We start from the raw sequence: 7,250 nt of genomic DNA on the forward strand, positions 1-7,250 counted from the left end.
CCTTGCAGCTTTCACATGCGTTTGCAAATGTGTCCTAACTAAACCCCGGCTTTTAACAGATGGTTTTATTTAAGGTACGTCTAAAGCGCTGTCAATCTACGCAGCGCTTTACATATACATTGTACACTCACATCAGTCCCTGCCCTCAAGGAGCTTACAATCTAAGGTCCCTAAATCACATTCATATACTAGGGACAATTTAGATAGAAGCCAATTAACCTCCCAGCATGTTAGACAAATTAATTTGGTCAGCAGACTGGTTGGTGAGTTGAGCTATAGAATTGTTTTTGTTTTGATATCCTGGCACAGAGCTGGGTCTACCTTCCTGGGTATTCTTAGTATACGGTATATACACTCTTAGTGTCTTCTTATTTCCACATCTCCCCCTATGTATGTATACACACACTTTTTTTGTGATTATATTAACTATTTGCTGTGCAGTTTTATAAATCTAATGGTCCTATTCTGAGATGTGACATGTCCAGTCCCTCTGGGTTACTCCATTGTGTCAGATCATTACCTCTCTCCATGCAGGATAGGGGGTGGGGTAGGGGGGATACTCCAGACAGATCAGATATTTGATGTACACATGATGATAAACTAACATGCTGACCAGAATTCATTTCATACTGTACACACCAAGTACATAATTATTACTAAACATGAATGCTGGGCAGGCCTTATGCCGGTCAGTAATTGGCGCCGTCTGGAGATAGGATTTTAACTTGTATAAAGATCTGGGCAGCCGGCATACATGACATGGACATTATAATAGAAAATGTATATATTGTCAGTCATTGATCTGTCATTAGAAGACATTTGTGATCTGCTGGGGATGTCTGAGCTCCCTCCCCTCCCCCACGCAAAGGATCCGACAAAGTGCTGCGACCCACGAAAATCCCAAATGTATCCTGAGTAACAGTAATTGTAACCATGAGACGTCTCTCCTCTCTTTATAAAGGGTGTATAGATCCCCCCCCCCCCCCCCTCTCTTTTCTACAGGGTGTAATTCTCTCCTTTTCTCCCATACAGACTTTTTCCTTGAATAACTTTGTCTTCAAACCCGGTCACAGTGTGGAGGTGGTGGGATTCATTCCGAAGGACTGTAAAAGGTAGGTGAAGATTCTATCCTAGTTTTTTCATTATACAATATACATCTGCTCTCTGTATGATACAATATTTTGACAAAAGTAGAAAAGTGTTCTCTGTGTACAATACATCCTACTGACCCCTCACTGGGAATTTGGGGTGTGTGGTCCCTCAAATACCCGACATCAGATTGTTTTGCTCACAGCAAATTTTAGCTCAAACATTTGTTCTTCTACATTGTGACAAAATGTCATCCTGGATAAAACTTGTCGGACTTATCAGCCATCATCTGATATGACAACTGACATCCTCATGGACCCCACTAAAGATGTTGCCAAAATTTACAGTAGAAATCACTTTGTCACTATCACCTACCTAGTTAGAGCTCCAACACCCTTGGAATGGCAACGGAGTGAAAGGGCACAAATTAGTGACTTCTCAGCTCCTCCATCTCCCAGCAGTGACTCAACGACTCGGCTCCCCTTCCCAGCTTTACCTTGTTAGTTCAGCTCCCCTTCTCCCTCCCACAGATGGGACTTGACATTCTCAGCAGTAGCTCAGCTCCCCCTGTTCCCTTTCCTAGAAGTTGCTCAGGTCACTCTGCTCCCTCCACAGTGATCACCCTTCTCTCTCAGTAGTAGGATAGAAGAGCTGAGACCAGACATGAATTACTTCATTGTGACACTTCAGGATGAATTGTTCCACAGTTGCTACAACTAGAAATGTCAGTGAGGGATTGTCTTAAAGCTTACTTATTGATTGATAAGAATGTTAATGCTCGTATGTCCATATCCAGGCTACAGGATCACTTTAGGTTTTTTTTTTTTTTTTTTGGTGTGGGGACATGTATTACCAGGACCCCATTTGTGTAGCTTTGTTTATTTGTTAAAGCAAACCCTTTGTCTCCAAAAACTTTAGCCAAAATGTATATAAAGTTTGCTATTATGACGGATTAAAAGTGACAGAAGTACCTCTAAAACCCATGGGAGTACCACTGGTACTATATCCAACAAGGTCAGCTGAGCAGAATTTTTGTTTCTGTCTTTTTAGGTTTGTCATAAACTTTGGAAAAGATGAAAATAATTTAGTTTTACTCTTTGAACCTCGATTTGACTTCTCTGTGGACAAGCACAAGATAGTCCTGAACTCGATGGTGGACGGTGTCTGGGGAGAGGAGCAAAGGGAAAGCTTCTTCCCCTTCCAGGAGGGGTCAGACACCACGGTAAGTCTATGCTGGGAGGGGCTGACTAATGTTGGATGGGGCAATGTGGCATCACTGTTCATATTGGACACAGAATATCTCTCTGATGCAGTAGGCAGCCAGTGATGGCTTCAGTGAAGGTTATATAGACTTTACTATGATGAGAACCTCCCACATGGGAAGAGCCAAAGAATTTCATCATGCTGCCATTGTGTGCTATGATATACTGCCTAGTGAATTGTTGCTGTTAGTCAGATCACTGATTGTCAGAAATATCGGCTTACAAAAATTTCCGTTTCATATCTGTTTTGTGCATGTATGTGTTCTTGAAAATGTTACATTGTAACCTGATTAAAGGAAGAATGGGGATCAGGAAATCCCTGACATGGAATGTCAATATAGTGCAGTGGTTCTCAACTCCTTTCCTCAGGACCCACTAACAGGCCAGGTTTTATGTGATACCTTACATCACCTGTGATGTATTTTGGTTATCTTGCAAACCTGGCCTGTTGGTGGGTACTGAGTAGGGATGAGCCGAACACCCCCCTGTTCGGTTTGCACCAGAACATGCGAACAGGAAAAAAGTTTGATGGGACACGAACATGAATAATCAAAAGTGCTAATTTTTAAAGGCTTGTATGCAAGTTATTGTCATTAAGTGTTTGGGGACCTGGGTCCTGCCCCAGGGGACATGGATCAATGCAAAAAAAAGTTTTAAAAATGGCCCTTTTTTCAGGAGCAGTGATTTTAATAATGCTTAAAGTGAAACAATAAAAGTGTAATATCCCTTTAAATTTCGTACCTGGGGGTGTCTATAGTATGCCTGTAAAAGGGCGCATGTTTCCCGGGTTTAGAACAGTCTGACAGCAAAATGGCATTTCAAAAGGAAAAAGTCATTTAAAACTACTCACGGCTATTAATGCATTGCCGGTCCGACAATACACATAAAAGTTCATTGATAAAAATGGCATGGGAATTCCCCACAGGGGAACCCCGAACCAAAATTAAAAAAAGTGGGGGTCCCCCTAAATTCCATACCAGGCCCTTCAGGTATGGATATTAAGGGGAACCCCGTCCAAAATTTAAAAAATGGTGTGGGGTTCCCCCAAAAATCCATACCAGACCCTTATCCAAGCACGCAACCTGGCAGGCTGCAGGAAAAGAGGGACGAGATAGTGGCCCCCCTCCTGAACCATACCAGGCCAAATGACCTCAACATTGGAAGGGTGCTTTGGGGTAGCCCCCCAAAACATTGTCCCCATGTTGATGAGGACAAGGGCCTCATCCCCACAACCCTGGCCGGTGGTTGTGGGGGTCTGCAGGCAGCTTATTGGAATCTGGAAGCCCCCTTTAACAAGGACTGCTGGATCCCGGCCCCCCTGTGTGAAATGGTAAGGGGGTACAAAAGTACCCCTACCATTTCACTAAACTGTCAATGTTAAAAATGACAAGAGACAGTTTGACAATTCCTTTATCAGTCTTCTAATCTTCTTCATCCTTGTGACATCACGGGGAAGTCCCGTCATGTCCCATGCGTCAGAGGGGGGTGGGGTCACGGGGTGTGGGCCCACCCCCCCTGTTATTTAAGAACCGTCAGAGAAGCATCACATAGCGGGAGCCTCCCTCCATGCCATGGATGTGGAGCGGCCCAGAGAACAAGAGAAGATAAAGAAGAGCGGGAGCCTCCCTCCATGCCATGGATGCAGAGCGCCCCGAGGAGAAGGGAAGAAGATGCCGTGGAAGAGATGCTGGACGAGAACACCAGAGGAATTGTCAAAAAATGTCTCGTCATTTTTGACTTTTTTTTTTTTTTTTTGTGAAATGGTAGGGGTACTTTTGTACCCCCTTACCATTTCACACAGGGGGGAGGGCCGGATCTGGGGGTCCCTTTGTTAAAGGTGGCTTCCAGATGCCAGTAAGCCCGCAGACCCCCACAACCACCGGCCAGGGTTGTGGGGATGAGGCCTCTGCCCTCATTAACATGGGGACAAGGTGTTTTGGGGGCTACGCCAAAGCACCCTCCTAATGTTGAGGGCATGTGGCCTGGTATGGTTCAGGAGGGGGGTGATCTCTCGCCCCCCTTTTCCTGCAGCCTGCCAGGTTGTGTGCTCAGATAAGGGTCTGATATGGATTTTTGGGGGGACCCCACTTTTTTTTTTTTTTCTTAATTTTTGGTTCGGGGTTCCCCTGTGGGGAATTCCCATGCTGTTTTTATCAATGAACTTCTATGTGTATTGTCGGACCGGCAATTCATTAATAGCCGCGAGTAGTTTTAAATCACTATTATTTATTTATTTTTATTTTTTTTTTTCTTTCCTTTTGAAATGTCATTTTGCTGTCAGACTGTTCTAAACACTGGAAACATGCGCCCCTTTACAGGCATACTATAGACACCCCCCCCCCCCCCCGCTATGAAATTTAAAGGGGTTTTACACTTTTATTTCACTTTAAGCATTATTAAAATTGCTGCTCCCGAAAAAACAGTTGTTTTTTAAAACTTTTTTTTGTACTGATACATGTCCCCTAAGGCAGGACCCAGGTCCCCAAACACTTTTTGACAATACCATGCATATAAGCCTTTACAATTAGCACTTTTGATTTCTCCCATAGACTTTTAAAGGGTGTTCTGCGGCATTCGAATTTGCTGTGAACACCCCAAATTGTTCGCTGTTTATATGAATTGGAGCCATGGCTGGGACAGTGGCAGATCGGGGTCCTTATCAGGACAAACTTTGTATTTGGGTCCCTGGAAAGGGGAGATTTTTTTTTAGTATAGACACAAGAATGAGATATTTTGCTGACAGTTTGTTCAGTGATCTGCAGAAGACACAGTATTTAAAAATAACAATGGCAGAGAATGTCTCTTGTTTTACAATAAATATCAAGCCAGCCCCCTAGGACTCGCTGTCAAAATGCCAGCTGTGTCATGGTGCTTCTGCACAGTCCTCACTCAACCAATTCATTAGTGGTCAGTAGGGAAAAAAAATGTCCCTTACATTGGTGGCCAGTGGTAAGAATGCCACTCTTACAGGCAGCAAAAAAAAAATCTTTATCATGAAGCTGGCCCCACCAAGTGGTTTTGGGCCCTGAAGTATTTGGACACCATCAAATGGGAGGTTAATTGGCCACAGCTAAAGGAATTGAAGAAACCTCTGATGGAACCCTGGGTGAGACTGGCTGGCATACAGGGACTCCAAACTGGCCAACAACTATTAATCTCCTGAGGGCTTCAGTTATTATTCCAGGTGACAGAAACACCATCCTCAGACCCGGTCACTAAAACATTGCATCACAGAAGCACAACCTCCATTAACCATTTTCTGCAATACATAAGATGAGCTACATGCACATTATCTTGTGGAAAGGTTGTTGTTGAAATGAATGGTGTGGTGGTCTTTGTCTTTATTGCTAACACTGTTTGGTTTTTGGTGTGGTTTTTTTTTTTTATGATGTGTGTGTGTGTGTGTGTGTGTGTGTGTGTGTGTGTGTGTGTGTGTGTGTGTGTTCCAGCAAGCTGACACTATGCTATCTTTTCTTACAGGTTGGCTTCCAGTTTGAGGAAGACAAGATCATCATAGAATTAAATCATCTAAAGCCTCTCACATTTTCAGCCCGCTTTCCCATAGAGGAGATCTCCTACTTGTCTGTGAAAGAACTCCAGGCCAAGTCCATCACCCTAAAATAAAGAATCCTGCAATAGAGGAGCCGCCTGTCCCACGTGTCCATACTCAGGCTCTGTGAAATGGCCATAGTGGTTGACAAAGAAAATATTGTTTAAGCCTGTCTTGTAAACCCCCCCCCCCCCCCCCCCTTCCCCTCCAATCTCCATCCTTGCTGCTCATGTAGCCATACATTGTGCTTTGCTCATTTCATGTACTAGAAATGAATTTCATTCACATTTCAAATAAAATTCAAGGATCTCTATTGTGTCTGATCAAACAAATCATTTTATTTGGTGCTAAACTGACTTTGGATTGATTGCTGTAGTTGTAAATTGCTGCCTAGTGCATAGCGCCTCCCTGCTGGAGGTTTGTTGCATTACTTCTAGATGACACACAGTAACCAACAGAGGGTGCTAATGCTACATTTTCTGCCTTTTTTTTTTTTTTTTTTTTTTTTTTTTCTTCTAGCTTCAGACAAAGCTGTATACAGAGTTATTCCAAGCTCTAACCATAAACTTTCAATAACCATTACATGCTGGAATTTCACAAAGTCCAAACTCTTTAACTATAGAGTAGCTGCAGTGGATTTGCACAGTACAGGCCGTGGTTGGGTATGGGCAGTGAATGTAGTAGTTACCCTAGTATGGGCAGTGTTGCGGGTAGTAGTTACTGGAGCAGATTTAGTCTCAGTGTAAGGGTAATGTATTAGAAGGCAATAGATTAGGGGTAGTTGTAAAAACATAGTAAGAGTAATGGTAGCAGCACTGTAGTTTTATACCCTCACCGGTCACTTTATTAGATACACATGTTCAATTGCTTTGTAACAAAATTGCTAATCAACCAATCACATGGCAGCAAGTCAATGCATCTAGATGTGGTGAAGACAACTTTCTGAAGTTCAAACTGAACATTAGAATGGGAAAGAAAGGGGGTGTAAGTGACTTTGAACGTGGCCATGATTGTTGGTCCAGTGAACTATTTGATCTTCTATATATTTTAATCTTTTCAGGCTCCAGACTGAAAGCTGTATATAGTTATTCAAGCTTTAACCATTACTGAAAAATGCATTTCACAAGGTCCAAGCTAGTTAAATACAGAAAGGGCAGTGGGTTTGCCCAGTACAGGCAGTGGTAGGGTATGGGCAGTAGTTGTGGCAGTGAATGTAGTAGTACCCCCAGTATGGGCAGTGTTGGGTGTAGGTTGTAGGAGCTACTGGAGCAGCTTTAGTCTCAGTGTAAGGGTAGTAGATTGGAAGGCAATAGATAATGGGGTGCAGTAAAAACCTGGTAAGAGTAATG

At 43.2% G+C, this 7,250-nt stretch overlaps 1 long non-coding RNA gene across 1 annotated transcript; it reads left to right on the plus strand.

Annotated features, from left to right (window-relative positions):
- Nucleotides 1-1,061: 1,061 nt before the first annotated feature.
- Nucleotides 1,062-6,088, plus strand: LOC141102369 (uncharacterized). The gene is made up of 3 exons (XR_012235089.1): nt 1,062-1,112; nt 2,140-2,311; nt 5,832-6,088. It is a non-coding gene; the product is annotated as an uncharacterized lncRNA (long non-coding RNA).
- Nucleotides 6,089-7,250: the final 1,162 nt, after the last annotated feature.

This window comes from Aquarana catesbeiana, linkage group LG07 (genome assembly GCF_042186555.1).
Source record: "Aquarana catesbeiana isolate 2022-GZ linkage group LG07, ASM4218655v1, whole genome shotgun sequence".
NCBI lineage: Eukaryota > Metazoa > Chordata > Amphibia > Anura > Ranidae > Aquarana > Aquarana catesbeiana.